Raw genomic sequence first — 20,058 nt, forward strand, 5'->3', positions numbered from 1 at the left:
GCCAAAATACATTATTTTATTTTGCAATACTTCAACGGGATTGGAAATCTATGTATGCTGATGTTAGCGTCCTCGCTCATTGTTATTGGTTTTAGCGAAATATTTTGTGTGCAATTACTGAAGTGAAATGTACGAAATCAAGTGCATTTATTGGATGGAACTGCTCACCAAATGTTTATTGTGGTTCTTGTTCTCAGAAACAATAAGATATTTACCCAGGTTTTTCTCTTGAGCAGTAATTAGATGACCAGGAAGACATTTGAGTGGTTGTATGTGCCGTGTTCAGCGAGCATTTCTTTTCAATTACAATTATATTATATTAATATAGGAAGGGATTAATAATCGTGTGTTAAAGATCTCAATTAAAGTCATATTTTCTTTTAAAAATTACGAGAATTCCTTTGTGCAACAATAATTTGGAGATGTCGGTGTTGGACTAGGGTGGACAAAGTTAAAAATCACATAACACCAGGTTATAGTCCAACAGGTTTATTTGGAAGCACGAGCTTTCAAGGCTATGGCTCTGCATCTGGTTATCTGGTCTCTTAGGAGACACACTACTACAGCTACACAAGTGCCTTTCATGATCTTCCCAACAAGGAAGGGTGGGATTATTATCAATTGGGATTACTCAAATGAAAACTAACCAGTGTTCATTCCGATAATTGGGCTGGGAATGAACTAGTAATTCACAATAATGACGGTACTAAGCACATATGCTCTTACTTACATATTAATATCAGAATAATTGGAAGAAAGATAAATCGACATATCATGAGCTTATTGTAAATTCATAAAAAATACAACTGCTGAATACGTTTAAAGCAGCTTTTCTTATAAAGAAAAAGATAATGAGAATGTTTAGCAGTCGGACGGAATCGGAAGAAAAGGTCAATCACTGTGACTATTCAGCTGCAGACATCTTCTCTTCCTTCCACAAATGTATAACTTGCAACAATTACAAATGTATTCTGATTGATAAAGGAAAGAGCAAACACCTGTAAATTCTATTTTTTTGTTTACAAAAAATGTCACAAATTTAATTTTTTTTAGCTTTAAAATATTTAAATCTTACTGTGATCAGAATTACAATAAATCTTTGTGTTGAAGAAAAATATAATCAAATCAATCAAAATATACATCGATATTCACAATAATTGGGAGAGTGAACACTGCAATATCTTTCCATCAGTTGATGTACTGAGCCATAATTCCACTTTTCTATCCCTTGCTGGATTGATCAGTGGTTAGATATTAGCAATAACTAAATTATTAGTATGCTGTCAGTGAACTGCATGTTAATAAGAAACTTCCCAATGCTGTTTGTTCGAAATAAACAGTAATTATTGGTGAAATGTCATTAGATATCTCTTAATCGATGAGGCTGTGATTACTTTGATTGTTGAAATGAGTAGTATTCCAATATTTCCAATGAGCATTGGATGGAAAATCGATGCGTTTTGGTGTAGACCTGATTTTTTTTATTGTAGTATTGGCAGTAATAATCAATGGATTAAATTATGATGTGCATCACACCTTACTGAATATTTCCAAGTTTTCTAACAGGTTTCTAGTCCAATGTTCAGTTTAAAAAGGGTAATTTTGGCTCAGTACATCAGTAACTGCAAAAGGTTTCAACTCATCTCCAAAGTTATTAATCTTATAATTTAAAAAAAAATCAAAAAATTACATCTGTAAATGTCATTGACTCTAACTTTAGATTAGAGTCAAGTTCGTTCTCTACTTATTTTCTTCCTATTTCTGACACCAGTGGCTAAATATTGATTAGATTAAATGTCATATGAGTGAGACATTAGTTTTCTCTCAAAGATCTGTGCAGCACAGGAATGGGTCCTTTGGCCCATAACGTTATGCTGAACATAATGCAAAAGAAACTCATCCCTTCTGCCGACCCTTGATCCATATCCATCCAAATTATCTAAATGAACATTAAATAGCCTTAATATATCTGCCTCCACCACCAACCCTTGAAGTTCATCCCAGACATCTACCACTCCCTGTGTAAAAACTAATTGTCCCTCATATGCCCCTTGAACTTTTCCCCCTAGCCTTAAATGCATGCCTCATAGTTCTGATGTTTCAACTCTGTGAGAAACTTCCTGACTGACAACTCTACCTATGTATCTCATGATTGTATAGACTTCAATCAATTCTTCCCCCAGCAACCGCCACTCCACAAAAAAGCAGCCTGAGATTTTTCTCGCCTCTCAAATCCAGGCAGCATCCTGGTAAATGCCCTCTGTATCCTCTCCAAATCCTCCATATCCTTCCTTTAATATGGTGAACAGAAGTGAATACAATACTTTAAGTATGCCTTAACCAAAGTCTTATGAAGTTGCAACATGATATCCTGACTCTTGTAACCAGTTCCCTGACCAATAAAGGCAAGCAATCCATTTGCCTTCCTTCCCACCCTATCTAATTGCATGGACACTTTCAAGGAGCCATGGTCTTGAATGCCAAGATCCCTTTGAACAACAAAGTTGTTGTTCAAAGTTGTTCAAGGTCCAGCCATTAACTATCTACTTTTCCTTAACATTTGAGCTCCCAAAGTGAGACACCTCACACTTGTATGGATTAAGCTTTATCTTTAATTTCTCTACCCATAGCTGCAGTTTATCTTTTTCCTGCTGCATTCTTTGACAACCTTCGACATTATTCACAACTGCACTGAACTTTGTATCATCTGCAAGCTTATTAACTCACCCAATTAGATTTTAATTCATGTCACTTCTATATATTTGTATCGTGAAAAGAAGGGTTCCAATACAGATCCCTGTGGAAAAAAGACAGAAAATGAGGGAAATGCAGAATTCTTGAATAAATGTGGATTTTTTCAATGACAAAAAAATTCTGATGAATAATCTCTGAAGTTGTGATTTTTGTTTTCAAATTAACCCAATATTTTAATTCTCAGTTTACTGATATTAATGAATATCCAGTACAAACTGCTTTGAATCTATTGAATCATTTTAAGTGTTGAGTTCTAACATTATTTTTTATTTAATTGTCATTTCAATTCTCACACCATCATGAGATTCACTTTTTAGTTGAATCCATTATTTCTTAATGCCAGTGTCATAATGAAATATTAATATTCTTTTCAGTTCAACACACCTGCAATTTACCAAAGTTTTCTCTCCCAACACTCATAGTAACTATCTCATTCTCTTTCATTTGAATTCTCATATTAATGGAAGGATTATTAATCAGAATTATCAATAAAGAGATGGCTAATTATTTTTCACTTCAATATTTCAGTTTTTTTTCCGATATACTGCACAATTATATTGCAATAAGGATTTTCTTATCAACCGTAAATTTGGTTTCAGCCATTTTAAAACTAAATATTGCTAATGTCTAACTGGTAATCATTGTTTAAATGCAATATATCCAGGTGTCGATGTGGAACAATGGCTCAATACATGAACTGATAAACAATATTGCACTCTACAATCTCTTCGTCTTAGCAAAATAATTTTCAGTGTGGAAGCTTAGTTGGATTGAATTGGTTGTGAGCAAAAATACATTCTGAGGAAGGGTCACTGGACCCAAAGTATTAACACTGAATGCTCCCCACAGATGCTGCCTGACCTGCTGAGTTGGTTTCCAGCAATTACTGATTTTGTTTCTGAGTTCCAGCATCCACAGTTTTTTGCGTTCTTGTACTGATTGTATTTCACTTCAATGCTAACATTTCTATATTTCTGATTATTACAAAAGAGCTAACTATTTTTCACATTAAACATTATTTAAATTTCACATGTTTCTTGTGTACACAAACCTGAATTAACAAATGTTTGATCTATTCTTTTACAATAAATCTTGAATTCTTAGAAATCACAATTTTGTGAAACTGAGGAGAGTTGTTTTTCGCTGAGTAGTCACATTGAATGACCAATGCTTTATTTCCAATTCATGTGCATTACAAAGCAGGTCAATGTTAATTTATGTATATGAATAACTGCTTCAAACATATTGAATTATTTGATTATCATGAGACTTATATTTATTTAAGACCATTGTCTCTTCGTTCCATCATTATTAGAAATTACTAATTCTTTTTATCCATGACACACTGGAACTGTCTCATACAATCCTAGTCCAATTATCACGATAAATATCTGAGCAGATTTCCCTCAGAGTAACCACAGTAAGTATGTGATTATAGTCCTGCCCTTCCTGCATGGGAACATTATGGAGGGCTCTGGTAATGTCTGTACTAATAGACCAGGAGGCAGGCGTTCAATTCCTACCTTAAACAGAGATGTGTCAAAGCACCTCAGAGTTGATTAGAAAATATCGAAGTGTCAATTGAATTGCTTTTCAATCCAACATTTTCTCAACTGGTATCTGTTGTTCATTATAATGATCACAATATATGGAATTTATTTGCTTCAGGTCACTGATTAAAGTGTGAATGTTATTAAGGTGAGGGGGAAAGTTTTAAAAGGGATCTGAGGGGCAACTCTTTTCACAACGCGTGTTTGGCATTTTGAGATGAGCTGTGAGAGGAAAGGCAGCGGCTGGTACAATTATAACATCTAAAAGACATTTGAACAGTTACAGAGCGATATGGGACAAACACAGGAAAATGGGACTAATTTAGTTTCAGAAACCTGGCCAGAATGCCAAGTTGGGCTGAATGGCCTGTTTCCGTGCTGTATCAGTCTAACTTTCTACAATTCAAACTTGACTGTGATCGGTAAAGGAAAGCAAAAACTGGTGTTAATTCTATTTTCTGTCCATCAAAAAGAGACATAAATTTTAAATAATTGTGTCACATGAAATAGTTCACTCTTATTGTGATTAGAAATACAATGAATGCGAATATTAAAGTGAAATATAATTGAATTAATTCAACTGTGTTTCCATGGTTAAAATATAAATTGATATTCACAATTATTGAGAGTTTGTACACTGCAATATATTCACATCAATTGACATACTGAGCTATTATTGCACATTTATACCCCTTAGTGAACTGAACAATAATTACATATTACCCACATAGGTTAGCAACACATAGATTTTTGAAAATATATCAGTGCATTTCAAAAAAGGAGATATTTAATGTTGATATGTGCCTGTGCAATGTGTAGAGATGAACAGCAATCATTTCAGTGAAAAATAATTACAGTTCTCTGAATTTATAAGGCTGTGATTGCTGTGATTATTCAAATGAACAAAAGTCAGTTTTCAAAGCGTGTTGGATGCAAAATCATTGGTTCCACTGTGGGATAGTTGACCTGAAAACAATAGCATTGCTGCAATGGATTAAATGAAACAATGGATTAAATTAAAATATGGATCTGACTATACACGTTAGAAAGATAAACAAATTATTCTGTAATTATTATAAGGATAATGAATTCATAATAAATGTTGTAATCTGAACAAATAAGTCGACTCAATATTTTAAAAGCACTTTGCTGTGATGTTGATTAGACATCATTAAGATCGGTAAACTGAAGACTAAAATATAACACCTCGATTGATGGATTGAGGACAATAAATGAGCCATTCAGTAATTATTGAAAAGAAATGAATTTTGCTCAAAATGCAGACAATACAGAAGTAATGTATTTCATTCAATTAGTTTACATGTAGAAACGTATGTTTTTAATTTATTTAATTTTATCCTGATCGATATTCAAACATTTGTGTCTGAATTAGGAAGAAAATAAGGAGATAATGAAAGTGAATATCAGAGTGACCACAAGATACAGTCCATGACATTTGATAGAAAAAGGAATTTGCATAATTTTGTAATTATTGAACGTTGATAAATAATTAACTTCTCAGGTACTGAAGCAGTCCAACAGCAAGAACTACAAAATCTGGACAATATCCAGGTTTGGGCTGACAAGGGGCAAGTAACATTCATGTCACAGAGATGCAGGCTGCGACCATCACATATAAGAAATGACTTAACCACCATCACTTGACATTCAATGCTGTTACCATCACTGAACACCCACTATCAACACTATCCTGGGCATAATCATTGATCAGAAACTGAATTGGTCTCACCACATAAACACAGTGGCTACAAGAGTAATTCAACTCCTGGCTCCTGAAATCCTGCCCAACAGCTACCAGGCACAATTCAGGAGTGTGATGGAATACTCCCCACTTGCCTGGATGAGTGCAGCCCTAACAACACTCAAGGAACCCATGGCCTCTTCCATCTCGAAGGACAAAGCCAACAGCTATATGGAAAGACAACTACCTTCAAGTTCCCCTCCAAGGTACTAACCCACTCTGACTTGGGAATATATCGCCATTCCTTCACTGTCGGTGGGTGAATGTCCTGGAAATCCCCACCCCAGTGGCATCGTGGTTCATCCCACAGCAGCTAGACTGCAGCGGTCCAAGAACACAGCTCACCACCAATTTCTCAAGGGTAACTAGGGATGGGCAATAAATGCTGGGCCCAGCCAGTGACAACCAAATCACATCAAATAAATATTAAAATAATGTCTGCAAGCTCAAAACAGCTCCAACTCTGTCCTAGCTGCAATCTCTGCCTCTTCTTATTGACAAAGATAAAAGGTTACCCTGCTCAACTTTCTCATCATTACAGTATTCACCTCAGCCTTCTCTTATACCAACCAGCAGCATTTCCATCACCAGCAGCAACTCCACTTAAAATATTTTGTCAGTAACTTTTCATTAACTGGTTACTTCAACTACAATGCAATCTCTACAAACAGACCAAGTACCTTTTAGGCGACAACAAATTTTGTAATAACTCTTCTTCATCTCTCTCTGCCATTCTTTTTGGTTATATGAGGTATGGAGGGATGGGATCACCACAGTGATGTAAGATATATGTAATACAGTGAGACAGGAAAGGTAGTATGGCTCACGTTGACTCTTAGACCCCACAGAGTGGAACAACACAATCACTGCATAATAAACACAACACAACATTTCAACCCGGCGTGACAGTAATAAAATGTGGATCGGTTGAACCAGCTGGATTTGTTTCAGCTGGAGTTTGTGAGAGTGAGGGATGACATGACTGAAGTGTCTAAGATCTTGAATGGTTTGGTAAGGAAGACGTGGAAAAGATGTTTCTTCTTGTGGGTCATACGTGAACTCGAGAGAACTGCTTTAAAATTAGATTCACCCTTTCAGGACAGAGATGAGGAGATTTATTTCCTCACAAAGGGCTGTGCAACTTTGGAACTCTCTGCCCCAGAAGGTGGGCTCAATGAATATTTTTAAGACACAGGTTGATAGATTCTTGCTAAGGGACGTTGGGGGAAGATGGAACACAAATCACAAACAGATTAGGCCTGGCCTTATTGAATGATGGAGTGGACTTGAGGGGCTGAATGGTCACCTCCTGCTTCTTTCTCACATGACCCAGGACTAAGAGCTTTGTTGAAAATTCATTCCCTGGATTTAGGTGCCACTGGCTATGGGCAGCATTTATTATCCAGAGGGCAGGTAAGAGTCAACCATATTGCTGTGGGTCAGGGGTCACATGTAGACTAGATCAGGAAAGGATGTCAGCTTCCTTCGCTAAAGGACATCAGTGACCGAAATGGATTTTTCCTGACAATCGAGAATAATTTCATGAATAGAATCATAATTCTAGATGATTATTAAATTCAAACTACTGAATCTGACTGACCATGTGGCTGTCCGTGAATCCAATACAAGTGAATAGAAACATTGCTCAGAGTCTGGTTCTGGAACATTCAACACAACCAGGAAATGGAAAGTGAATAATTAGCTGAAAACAAGGCCACTGCTCTGATAGGAACAAAACCATTCAATGTTCAGCTATTGACCATTATTGACTCACAGAATATTCTAACCTGCAGAATCACAGTAAAAGGGAAAAGTAAACAACATTCTTGGCAAAGACATAATGAACCAACTGCTTGTATAAAACAGCTCTGAACAAATGGGCTGAATCCTCCACAAACGTACAAATCAGATTTGTAGATAGAGATTGGAAATCTTTAGAAAAAAACCCTTCCCTGTTGATGGTGTGTGCTAGAAACCATTCTCAGAGTGATCTGCCACTTATTTCCTTTGAAGAGAATCTGTTTCCCCTCACAGAAGGAGGTGTGTTGCTCACTTCCAGACTGACTTACAGACAAAGGAATCCTGATCTGAGACTCGCAGGTTAATTAGGCTATGAGTGACAGTCCACTGCACACAACAAGAGCTCAGACCACAACAGATTCTTATGAAACCAACAATGCAATGAAAAAGGCGAATTGCTCTTTATAATCATGCAGCCTCTCTCAATCAAATAATCCCAGTCAACTTCTAAACATTTTAAAACTATTAATATCAATGAATATATATTTATTTCCATTCCTAATTTCCTCCAAAAATGCATCTGATTATTCTCTTCAAAATATATTTTAAATGGTGAATTCCAAATCACAATTCATTTCCAATTATTCTTAGAGCAAAACAACTTGCAAACTAAAATAGTTTTCATGTCAATAATGACACTGGAAACTTTGTTATGTAGTTTAACCGTATGTCCAAATTATGTTTTGGTTCATTATTGTAGTGAAGCTAAAATTAAAGTCTATTTATTTTCTCTGATATCCTTCCATTACTTTATTCCCTAATAACAATGAATGACGTAATGGGTGACAAGCATTAAAATAAAATCGAATTTTCAATGCAAGAACTGATACAAATAATCACATATTATTCAGTTCATTCATTGTCGATGATTATCAGAGTTATTTTCATTGTATGATCACGTTAAATTCACTTAAATAATCACAGTACAATTTTCACCTCTATAGATAAGTGAAGTGAATGTCAAATTATTAATATTTCAAGTCAAACCAAATTCACATTTTGTTCTGTTTTATTCAAAGAATGATGGAATATATTACATTATTATGAGAAACAGGAATAAGTGAAGGTGGTGAAGGTGGTGGCTCTCAGATGTGAAGCCTTAAATCCAAAGGGCCAGGTGGTAGTTACAGTGGGGGAGGTACCTCGTCTCTCTCTCTCTCCTCAGAAAGCAGTGAGGATGGTGACACTGACAGGAACGGGTTAGATGACAAAGCGTCTACGTATGGACAGAGGGACGGCAATGGGTGGGATGACCCACCGCCCTGTAAGGCCCAGAAGGCCGTGTCTATAGCATCAAAGCTCAAACTTGGACAGACAGGAGGGGTGGGGTGGGGGGGGTGTGGCAACAAAGGGAACTGACTGAAACTAAACCTGAACCGTTCACCCGCTGAACGACAGATGTTGGTGAATGAACACCCAGCCTGATAGAGAAATGGTAATAATGGGCCTTATTGGGACAATATGGATGAATTAGTAGAGGTACACAGTCTCACCGAAGATGATGTATGGACCCTCCCTCGGGCCAAGACGCCCTGAAGTGCACAACAGAAACTGTCCTTGCAATGAGAGGATGGGGTGCAAGCCGGTTCCTCCCAGAGTACAGCCGATCAGTGTCTCCAGGCATTTACAGATATTGCAGGGACACACTGGGGACGGGACAGGCTGAATGGGCTAAAATAGCCTTGGTGACTCAGGGGCCCAAGGATAATATCGAGGATTATACAGAGAGGAAGCCTGAGGTGTGTAAGGACCACGGGGGATTACCAAACCCCAAACTGTGATGATGAAATAGGTTTGATGTATTTAAAAGATGACATGGGATCCTATTTAACTGTAATAATAAACATAGGATTCCCAGTGGGAGATAATTCTAACCACACTCTGAATTGCGTCATGAGAGCTGAGGCAAATGCAGAAACACAGGGGAATAGCTGCAGTACAGGGAGGGTAATCAGACCCACAATGTTACAAGGGAAGCAGGAAAGGGTACATAGACAAGGAACGTAGGCACAGAGATGGAGATAGGTGTTCATATTGTGAGTGGCCTGTGTTCACCTAAGTATATGCATAGCCCATGAATATTCATTGACGCGCTGTTGAAGGGCCAAAACTGCATGATGCTAACACCGGAGCATCTTTGTCAGTTACCGATAAGGATTTACCCCTCACCCCTTCAATCTCTAAAATGAGAGCAGTCGGAGAGGGAACCTAGGAAGATGGATGAAGCAAACCCGCCCCGATGTAGACCGGGAGTATGACAAAACGTATTCAGATATGGAGGTGTGAAACTCAAGAAGGGACCTTCTGGGAGTTGCTCCTATTTATTCTAAAATGGCAACTATTGACATCAACACCCGAATTTAAACATGGGGATGCTCTGGCCAGGACTGGGACAGAAAGAAAAGGAGAGGCAACCTCTCCGGAGTAGCTACATTGCAGGGGGACTGGGACAGTATCAGAATCTGGTGGGTTATAGCTCGGACGAACTCAGCAGTGTGCGTAACTCAAACAGGAAAGTGGGTTGTTATCTATCGACCCTGTAGAGATCGAGGGCCCTCTCACTCCCCACACAAACAGGATCTCATCAAAACTGGGGATGAGGGGGCAATAATTGTGAGAGTGACAGATTGACAGAAGCTGGAAATAGTCTGGGTCCATACCTGTGGACATTGAATGGCAGATGAAAGTGGTGTTTGCTGACTGAGGAGAACAGGCAACCAGGATACTATTACCTCAGGGATCCTGCAATATTCCCGTATATCCCACCGATGTGTGTTTGATGGATTTAGTCACACTGATCTTACCAACACCTCATCACCTCAAACAGTGACAAAGAACATATCCAGATATTATACAGAGTATTGGATCAGGTTAGCCAGGCCAGGCTTAAAGTTAAGGCACAGAGAGTGCAACTGGGAAGGTAGGGAGAGATGGAACTGGGACATCATATTGGGGAGATCAAATCAGGAAGGGAGAGGGGATAGTCCCAGCGGGAACAAAAACTATGATTATAAAACTATCCACCCGCACACTGTAAAGGGATCAGGCCAACTTTAGGATTGTTTAATTATTGTGGGAATTTTGTGAGGAATTATCCAGAAATAGAGAACCATCACGAGCCCTGGCAGAAGCGCGGACATTAACCAGGGGTGAGGGAGGCAAAATGCACACAGTCAGCATGCCTTTGGTATAGTTCAGGACTGGGCTCGGTGAAGGTGTATCACCCTGTCTGGGGGGCACATTGAGCATGAAGGACAGGTTAGTGGAAGCAGCTAACTTTCCCAGTGAAGCAGCAATAATGAAGATTAGAGCTCACAGGAAAGTAGAAACCCCACACCAGTGAGATAGTTGGTGAGCATGGGTGAGCATACTTACTGAAACGGTGGAGACATTTGAGGAGGATGCAGTGGCAGTAGCTACAGAAGCAAGAAAGGAAAGTTTAAAGACATTTCCAGAAACAGTCCTACAGCAGGAGAAACAGGAATGGGAAAAGGGTGGGGCAGTAATAGGACATAGGATGATCTAGCAGTGCCACTGTATAAGACAAACATTGTTAAAAACATATCATGGGCTGGCTCATATTGAGCAGGATAAAATGCGTTATCGGATGATCAACTACAGGGGTGTTCTGGAACAAGAAGGTTTTGTCGAAGGGGTGTAGTCTGTACACAGTGTGAGCCAGTGAAAACAATCAGGATAAAATGGAGGAAGCCGCAGGGACCCAGGGGCCCACGGGAACAATTACAGATGGATTTTACGTACACCCCCATCCCAATCCCAGGGAAGGAAATCCTGCTGGGTCTTAATAAACAGGTTTACTCAGTGGGCGGAAGCATCCCCTGCAGATTCTGACCAAGGGGCACATGTTCCAGGAAACGAAGTTAAGCAGCTCTGTGGCCTGTTTGGTACTGAGCATAAATCCCATCTCACATACCACCCCCAGAGCTCAGGGACAGTAGAAGGAATGAAGTAGACACTGAAAGATAGTCTGACTAAGGCCCTGACAGAGACAGGCAGGGATGGGTTAGTGTACTCCCCACAATCCTAATGAAACTGACTTCAACCCCAGCAAAGGGAACAGAGCAACCCCCCTTTGAATTAGTGACCGGATGGACTATGCAGATGCCAGAGTGTATGGTATTGGGAGGGCAGGAGATGGACAATGGCAAGGATAGGGTGAAACAATTTGTGAAAGAACTGACAAAGCAACTGCATGAGCTGAGAGGGGAAGTTGCAGACGGACAGAGAATCAGAGACTGGGAAATGGAGCTCACAAACATCCGAGCTGACAGCCCGAACCCAGGAGATCGGTCAGGGGGAAATATTAGTGGAACGTATGGAAGAAACACATCAAAATGCTGGACTTGGCTGGGGGAACCACAGAATTCCAGAGAGGGAACTCTTCCATCATGCATTAGTAAGAAGCTCTGAATAAACATTGGTCGTGCTGCTCAGCACAGAACTCAAGGCTGCTCTTTGATATTTCTCCCAGCAACAGATGTGCTGGGTTATGTTGCCGGCTGGAGGTCTGTGACCAGTGCCTCTGTTCCACAAGGGTCAGAGCTGGGACATCTGTTGTTTGTAACACATATAAATGATTAGCCTGAAAATGTAAACGATTTAATTAGCAAGTTTGTAGATGGCACAAAGTGAAGAAGTTGTGAATCGTGAATAATGTTGTCAAAGGAAACATCAAGGACTAGATCAGTTGGAAGGTTATGCGGAGAAATTGCATATAGATTTAAATTCAGACAAGTGTGACGTGATGCGTTTTGGGCGGCACATTGTAAGAGGAATGTATACACTAAAAGGAAGTGTCCTGAGCAGCATTGATATACAGAGGTGCAAGTTCACAGCTCTCTGAATGTGGTGAAGGAGGTGGATGGCAGGCTTGCCTTCTTCTGTCAGGGGACTGTTTATAAAACTGTCATCAGGCCACCTTTGCAGTATTGTGTGCTGTTTTGAGCACCGCACTGTAAGGAGGATGTGGCGGCTTTGGAGAGGGTGGAAATGGGTTTACCAGGATGTTGCCTGGATTGGGAGAGGTTGGAAAATCTTGGATTGTTGTCTTTGGAAAGTCAGTGTCTGTGGAGTGATCCGAGAGGCACAGACAGAGTGAATAATCTGAATCCTTTTCCAAGTGGAAACGACCAATTCCACAGGCCATAGATTTAAGGGGAGAGGGGGCAAGTTTAAAGGAAATGAAAACCGAAAGAACAGCAGATGCTGTAAACCAGAAAGAAAAAACAGAAGTTTCTGGAAAAGCTCAGCAGTTCTCGCAGCATCTGTGAAGAGAAATTAGTTAGCATTTCTGAGGAAGGGGGACTGGACCCGAAACATTAATTGATTTTTCTTCACAGATGCTGCATGACCTGCTGAGCATTTTCAACAACATCTGTGCAAGTTAAAAGGGAGTTGTGTCAGATAAGTTTCTTTTGCAGAAGGTGGTCAGTGACTAGAATGTACTTGCCTGAGAGATGGTAAAAACAGAAACAATCACAATGTTTAAGAGACATTTGGACAGACAGATAAGCAGGCATGGGTTGGCAGGGATATGGATCATGTACAGGCAGATGGAATCAGTTTGGAATGGCATCATGATCCGCACAGGCATGGTGGGCCGATTATTCAGGTACTGTTCTGTTTTCCAGGGGGTAGAATGATAATATTTTGAGTATAATATGTCTCTTCTTTAGAACACACAGTAAGTTGATGTATTTTGAGAGAAGCAATGTAGAAAGGGAATATATGTTTGAATGGCACAGACACAGGGAGCAGGACGGCAGGAATGCGGGACAATGTGTACAAATCCTTAAAGGAGAGAGAACATAAAGTGTTTTGAGTAAACGTATAGGATGCTGGGCTTCATTAATAGAGGGAATGGTAACATACTCATGGAACGGATGCTGACCATTGGCAAAGCTCTAGTTAGGTCACAGTCAATCATTGCATCCAATTGTGGTCAACAGATTCCTGGTCAGGATGAGGAAGTTAAAATACCACAGAGGGGTCTGTTCCGTACTTTGCTTCTCTTTCAGGATGCATTGGTGACTCAAGGGTTAAATATTCTCCTGCCAAAGGTCTTACTGCCGTATTGTAAGAGTACAAGGCCTGTACTCTTCCAATACAGACTGAACACCTCAGTAGGCGTGAGGCAGACCGTATCTTCGAAATAGAACCTCTTGGAGCCACACATGTGGATTCCACCATAACCCCAGACAGAGCAATTTACCCTTTCCAGACAAGACTGAGAGCCCTGGGCACAACCCTGTTAAACTGCCTCCTGCATTCATTGTCTCACTTCCCCTCCATGTGAGCAGAGGTAAGTGAATCCCCCATTTACTGAAAGAAGAACCCTTCTGCCTTAATCTCTACCCATCAACATATAATCATGGACAATACGATAATCAGTTTCTGTAATCCATCACACATTATCACAGGACATTGGCATTCACCAAGATTTGTAAATTCATAATTACCAGCTTTAAACTATGTAGTAGCAATCGCCCATGTGACTGATATGCCTTTGTCTAATTCTTATTAAATATACTGTCTCTGTGGGTAAGGCAGAGGTTCGTGAAGATGAGTCTACAGGTAGACACTCAGCTACTTTAGAGATGCTTTGAAACTCTTGCCAGCTGTCCGATAATAAAGCTACTGCTGTTGTACAGGAAAATTGTGTCGTCTGAATTTGTGGAACAAAACAGACATTAACAAGGAAGAATATGAGTGATCTTCAGGGTGTGGAGTACAGACTTACTGGAGTGGTTCACTGATGAAGAAAATGCAGTCACTGGATTGATTTGAAGAGATTGCTATTTTCTTTGAAATAAACAAGTTAAATACATTTTTGATAAAGCCGTATAAGATTATAATAGACCTAAATATAGCAGACAAAAATACTTGTATTTGCTAGGTGATGGCACAAGAATTAAGACCAGATGTAAGATTTCGAGACAGCGGAAGATGAGCAAGTGTTTCTGTTGACTGTATTGGCTGGAAGTATGCAGAACATGTTGCCTATTATGGTGGTGCAAGTAGAGAAGATCAATGATTGATAAAAACAATTAGATCAGTTCTGAGGGAAATAAACTTGCAGAGTTTGGGGTACGTATGGGGAATGAGAATATGGGATTCTGCTACAAAGAGCCAGCTTGGATTTGATGGGCCTCTTTCTAAGCTATAATGATTTTATTTGGACTTGCTTAACTTGCTCTGGTCACCAATTAAGTTGTCATTTAGGTAAATCTGCTCAGTGTTCCTACTCAGACCAATACAGGCTGTCCCTCCACAGAAGGAGATAATGTTTACTACTTTATACTGGCTTCTTTTGGTGTGTGTGGGGGAGGGGGGTGGGGGGCGAATGGTGTGTGTAACAGTCTACTAGCATTTATTTGAAATGGCAAAAACACCAGTGCAGCTAGACTAGGGATCGACTCTGGAAATGTGGGGAATGCCAGAAGTGAATTCTTTACCCATCCCACCTGGAAACTGGCCAAATCAGTCAGACTGGGGAGAAGCTGTTCATCGTGTGTGTGTGTGTGTGTGTGTGTGTGTGTGTGTGTGTGTGTGTGTGTGTGTGTGTGTGTGTGTGTGTGTGTGTGTGTGTGTGTGTGTGTGTGTGTGTGTGTGTGTGTGTGTGTGTGTGTGTGTGTGTGTATGTGTGTGTGTGTGTGTGTGGTGGGAGTGGGGGGGTGTGGGGGGGTCGGTGGGAAGGGATTCACTCAGGCATCCATCCTGCTGAGACACCAGTCAATTTACTGATAGCCACAGTTGAAAGATTGTTTTCTCTTTTTCACGCCAAGTAATGAACAATGGTTTTGGCAGCTGATAAAGTTGTGCACACAGAGATCTTAGCTTTGGAAATGTTCACAACATTGTTGAACATGTACAGATTCACACTGGGCACAGATTTTTATTTTCCTTTATTCATTCACAGGATGAGGGTGTCGCTTTCCCGGCAGCATTTACTGTCCATCCCTAATTGCCCAGAGGGCAGGTAAGAGTCAACCACAATCTGAGGTCAAAATGTTGGCCAGACCAGGTAAGGATGGCAGCTTCCTTCCTGAAAGGGCATCAGTGATCCAGATGGGGTTTTCTGACAATTGATTAATGGTCATCATTAGACTCTAAATTCACAAGTTTTTGTTTATTGAATTCAAATTCCCCCATCTGCTGCAGCAGGCTTTGAACCCAGAACACTATCTCGGGTTTTAGATTAACTGTCTCGCGACAATACCACTTGGCCAAAACTTCCCCACATCGCTGTCCATCTGCACAGTGAACAGCGGTTTTCTGGGTAATCACACATCCGTTTGCTCAATGATTGCAGGAGTTGGATGTTGATGGGCTATTGACATCCATCTCGGAACCATGTATTCTGGGGTTTGTTTCTGATGGTGATTGGAAACACCATCAGTCTTGTTATCTTTTGGGGATAAAAACAGTTTCAGTTAGCTTTCTGTTAAATGCATCACAATCAAGCCGCTCCCAAAACTCTCAGGCAGATTAGTTTCTTTTGAAGGACTCTCCATCTCCCCAACCACTCCATCCTCACTCCGACAATACAATAATCTCACAGAGTCTCTTTATGATTACGAATGAGACAATCTGATCAGCTGCTTCTTCCCCAACTCCTATGTCAAGTTGGATCTTAATCTCCTCTTGCTGCAGTTGTGATCCTGCATTATTGTACAGTGTTGCTTGTATTTCATGTCTTGGCCTAATAGTGATCATGATACTGCATGTAGCTTCTTGTGTATGGGGCCGACAGTGTAAGAGTTTAGCTCTTTCCTTCCACCAGCAGCAGTAGAATTGTACTCCAACAAAACTTACAGAATCACGGCCCGCATATTCCCCAATTTACCTCTTACCATCAAACCAGAGGATCAATCCTCGTTCAACAGAGAGAGTTCAGGAGGGCATGTCAGTAACAGCAGCATGAATAACTAAAAATGAGGTGTTAACCTGATGAAGTTACCAAAGAGGACTACTTGTGTGCCAAACAGCATAAACAGCACGTCATAGACAGAGTGAAGCAATCCGGGAAACAACAGAACAGATCAAAGATCTGCAGTCCAACCAAATCCAGTTGTGAACGAAGTCAGAGCACAGCTGGAGTTCGGAGGACAGTTCTCTTCAAGATATTAACCAACACGAATGTCAGACTGGATTAATTATCATAAAATTCAAGTCCGTCTGATATTCATACATTTACAATCAGTGTTCAATTCACCAAAAGTAGCTGAAGGTAAAGATAATCTTCAAGTGATTGTAACAGTGGAGACATCTGAATACTTGATCAGCAAATTAAAGCCTATTGTGTTAAGATAGTAATAATTTTAAAGATATTTTTTTAAAAGTAAGGTGACTTGCGTATAATGGAGGAAGTTGATTGGTCGGTAGCTGATAATCTTGTTTTAATCTGAAGTTAATTTAGGATTAATTAACAAATAAACATAAGGTAGGGAATCCCAGCCCCATGGAGTGCACATCCAGTTCCATGTGGGAAAACCAGGACACTTCTTGTGTAAGCGACAACCACACAAGAGGGGACACGGGAAATGTCAGGAACACTCGTTTGACCACGGTTAAAGTATGGCACACACTTCTGATCCCCACATTCCAGGGTTGATGTGATCACACCAGAGAGGGTACAGAGGAATTGATCAGAATGTTTCTACAATTGGAAAATTTCTGCTCTGAGGAAAAGTTGGATAGGCTGGGGATGATTTCCGAGGAGGATGAGCTGAGATTTAATTGAAGTGATAAAATGCTGAGGAATCCAGATCGAGTGGATAGGAAGGAGCTATTCATAACAGAGAGGTCAGAAACTGGAGGCTTTAGCTTGAACTAATTCTCAGAAAGAAGGGGAGGGGAGAATTCATAACACGCAAAGATGGTGGGGAGCAGGAACTCACTGATGGGGTGGTAGAGGCAGTAACCAGCATCACATTAGAATAAAAGGACATAGATGTAACTGAAATGCTGGAACATGCAGAGCAATGGACTAAAGTCTGCAGAATGGTATCAATGTGATTTATTTGACATTTCTCCAGAATATTAAATTCAAGTCTAATTTGTGAATTTATGAGCATCATCAGACTTGATATCCAAATGTCGGAATAAATTTATCAGAAAGTTGCAGCACAAATATAGGGCACTTGACCCATCCTCTATGTGTTGGCTGCAATAGAACTATCCAGGCTTTCTGTACTCACCAATTGCAGAAACAATTTCAGACTCTGAACTCGGCCCTAAGAGTTATAATCTGTTTTGTTTTTTCATTGACAGCTGCACTCCTTGTTTCCTTGTATCTTTCCCAGCCCTAACTCATTCCCCGTGGCCTTGAGGGACTACCATTTCTGCTGTTTAATCTCTCGTGCCTTCCCCCGTGTGACAGACTGCCTTTTTGTCCTTGTCTGACCCCCAACTTCCTCACAACCTGTTACATTTCTGATGGATCCACGGCCTCTGTGACTTCAATGTGTCCCCTGGGTCAGTGGCACGAGTTTTGAATTCTCTTCCTCCAGAGATAATTGGAAATCTTTCTGGTTGCAGTTTCCCCAGATTTTATTTTTAAAAGCAGGGCATTTGTATCAGAGTCAAATATTCGTGAGACATCATCCACAATTCCGAGCATTTGGATGTAATCTGTGACCCTCCCACAGATGTGCAGGTTTGCTCTATTGGACGTGCTAACATGGCCTGTAGTGTGCAAATTCGGCGGGTTGGATTAGCCATGGTAAATGTGGGGTCATGGAGGTAGGGTGGGAAAGCAGGTCCTTGCAGGCTCGATGGATCAAATAGCCTCTTTCTGCACCTACGGGATTCTGGAATCCTAACTAGTTGTGATTGTCGTCACGTTTTCCTCATGCCAGGTTCATTCAACTCAGGTACACACGCTGCCTGTGTGTTTCTGTGGGTTCTCACATTATCCTTTCCTTCTGTTTTACAGCAATTACACACTGTACGTGAGGGTGGGAATGAATTTGTAAATACAAATACTTCAACCAAAATCCGCACAGGTCAGGAACTGTTTCTGCTGCTGGCATCACTCACAAGGAACCGAAAAATAATAACGGATTCGTCACAAATCTTACAGGAACATAGATTTTTTAATTGCCAGGAAAGGCTTAACAGCTCAAAATGTTTTTCTCAAGAAAAGAGGAGGCTGAGGGACAACCTGGCATAAGTAGGAAGCTTTGTTTTTGTGGGTTCAGAGATTTGAGGTTGGAATCGTTGGGTCTGAAGTGTGGTTCATTGCCCCAGGTCAAAGTTGCGATCTAAATGTGTATCTTTCTTTTGTCTTTATATCTGAGTTAACAATCAGATGGACAGGTCAGTCAGTGTCTGAGTGTTTTTCCAAATCCCTGATCCCAAATCTGCCTCCCCCCACAATCTCAAGTGCCTCACCACTCACTGGGTCACGGAGAAACTCTGCCGTTACAATGAGAGCTTTCTTTGCTGTCACCGCTCCTAGTGCTTCCCCTAATCCCCACTTCCCTTCATTAAATCCCAGCTGCCTCTAGTCCAGCCTCATGGGCATGTTGAAGAGCATGACAGAAGATTGGATTGAAACCGAGAGTTCAATAGCCAGAATGAAAGAGGAAGAAGGAAATAAACGGGGTTTGTGGATCCCAGGGAATACAGACTCCAGGCTGAGTCCTTTGTGGGCATTCCTGCAGTAATACGAGACAGCATTCCATGATGAGAGTTAAACCCGGGTGGCAAGACAGGGAGCCACTGAACATTAGCAGGTTTAGTTCAAACATAGGAGGTTTGTTCAGTCAGTAACAGTGTGTTAGACGTGGATGTGAAGTGCTGAAAATGTGTTGCTGGAAAAGTGCAGCAGGTCAGGCAGCATCCAAGGAACAGGAGAATCGACGCTTTGGACATGAGTCCTTCTTCAGGAATGAGGAGAGTGTGTCCAGCAGGCTAAGATAAAAGGTAGGGAGGAGGGACTTGGGGGAGGGGCGTTGGAAATGCGATAGGTGGAAGGAGGTTAAAGTGAGGGTGATAAGGTGAGGGTGATAGGCTGGAGTGGGGGTGGGGGCGGAGAGATCAGGAAGAAGATTGCAGGTTAGGAAGGTGGTGCTGACTTCGAGGTTTGGGACTGAGACAATGTGGGGGGAAGGGAAATGAGGAAGCTAGAGAAATCTGAGTTCATCCCTTGTGGTTGGAGGGTTCGTA

Source organism: Chiloscyllium plagiosum, unplaced genomic scaffold (genome assembly GCF_037043375.1).
Source record: "Chiloscyllium plagiosum isolate Xiang-an unplaced genomic scaffold, Cpla_swu_hap1 HiC_scaffold_14, whole genome shotgun sequence".
NCBI classification, from domain to species: Eukaryota; Metazoa; Chordata; class Chondrichthyes; order Orectolobiformes; family Hemiscylliidae; genus Chiloscyllium; species Chiloscyllium plagiosum.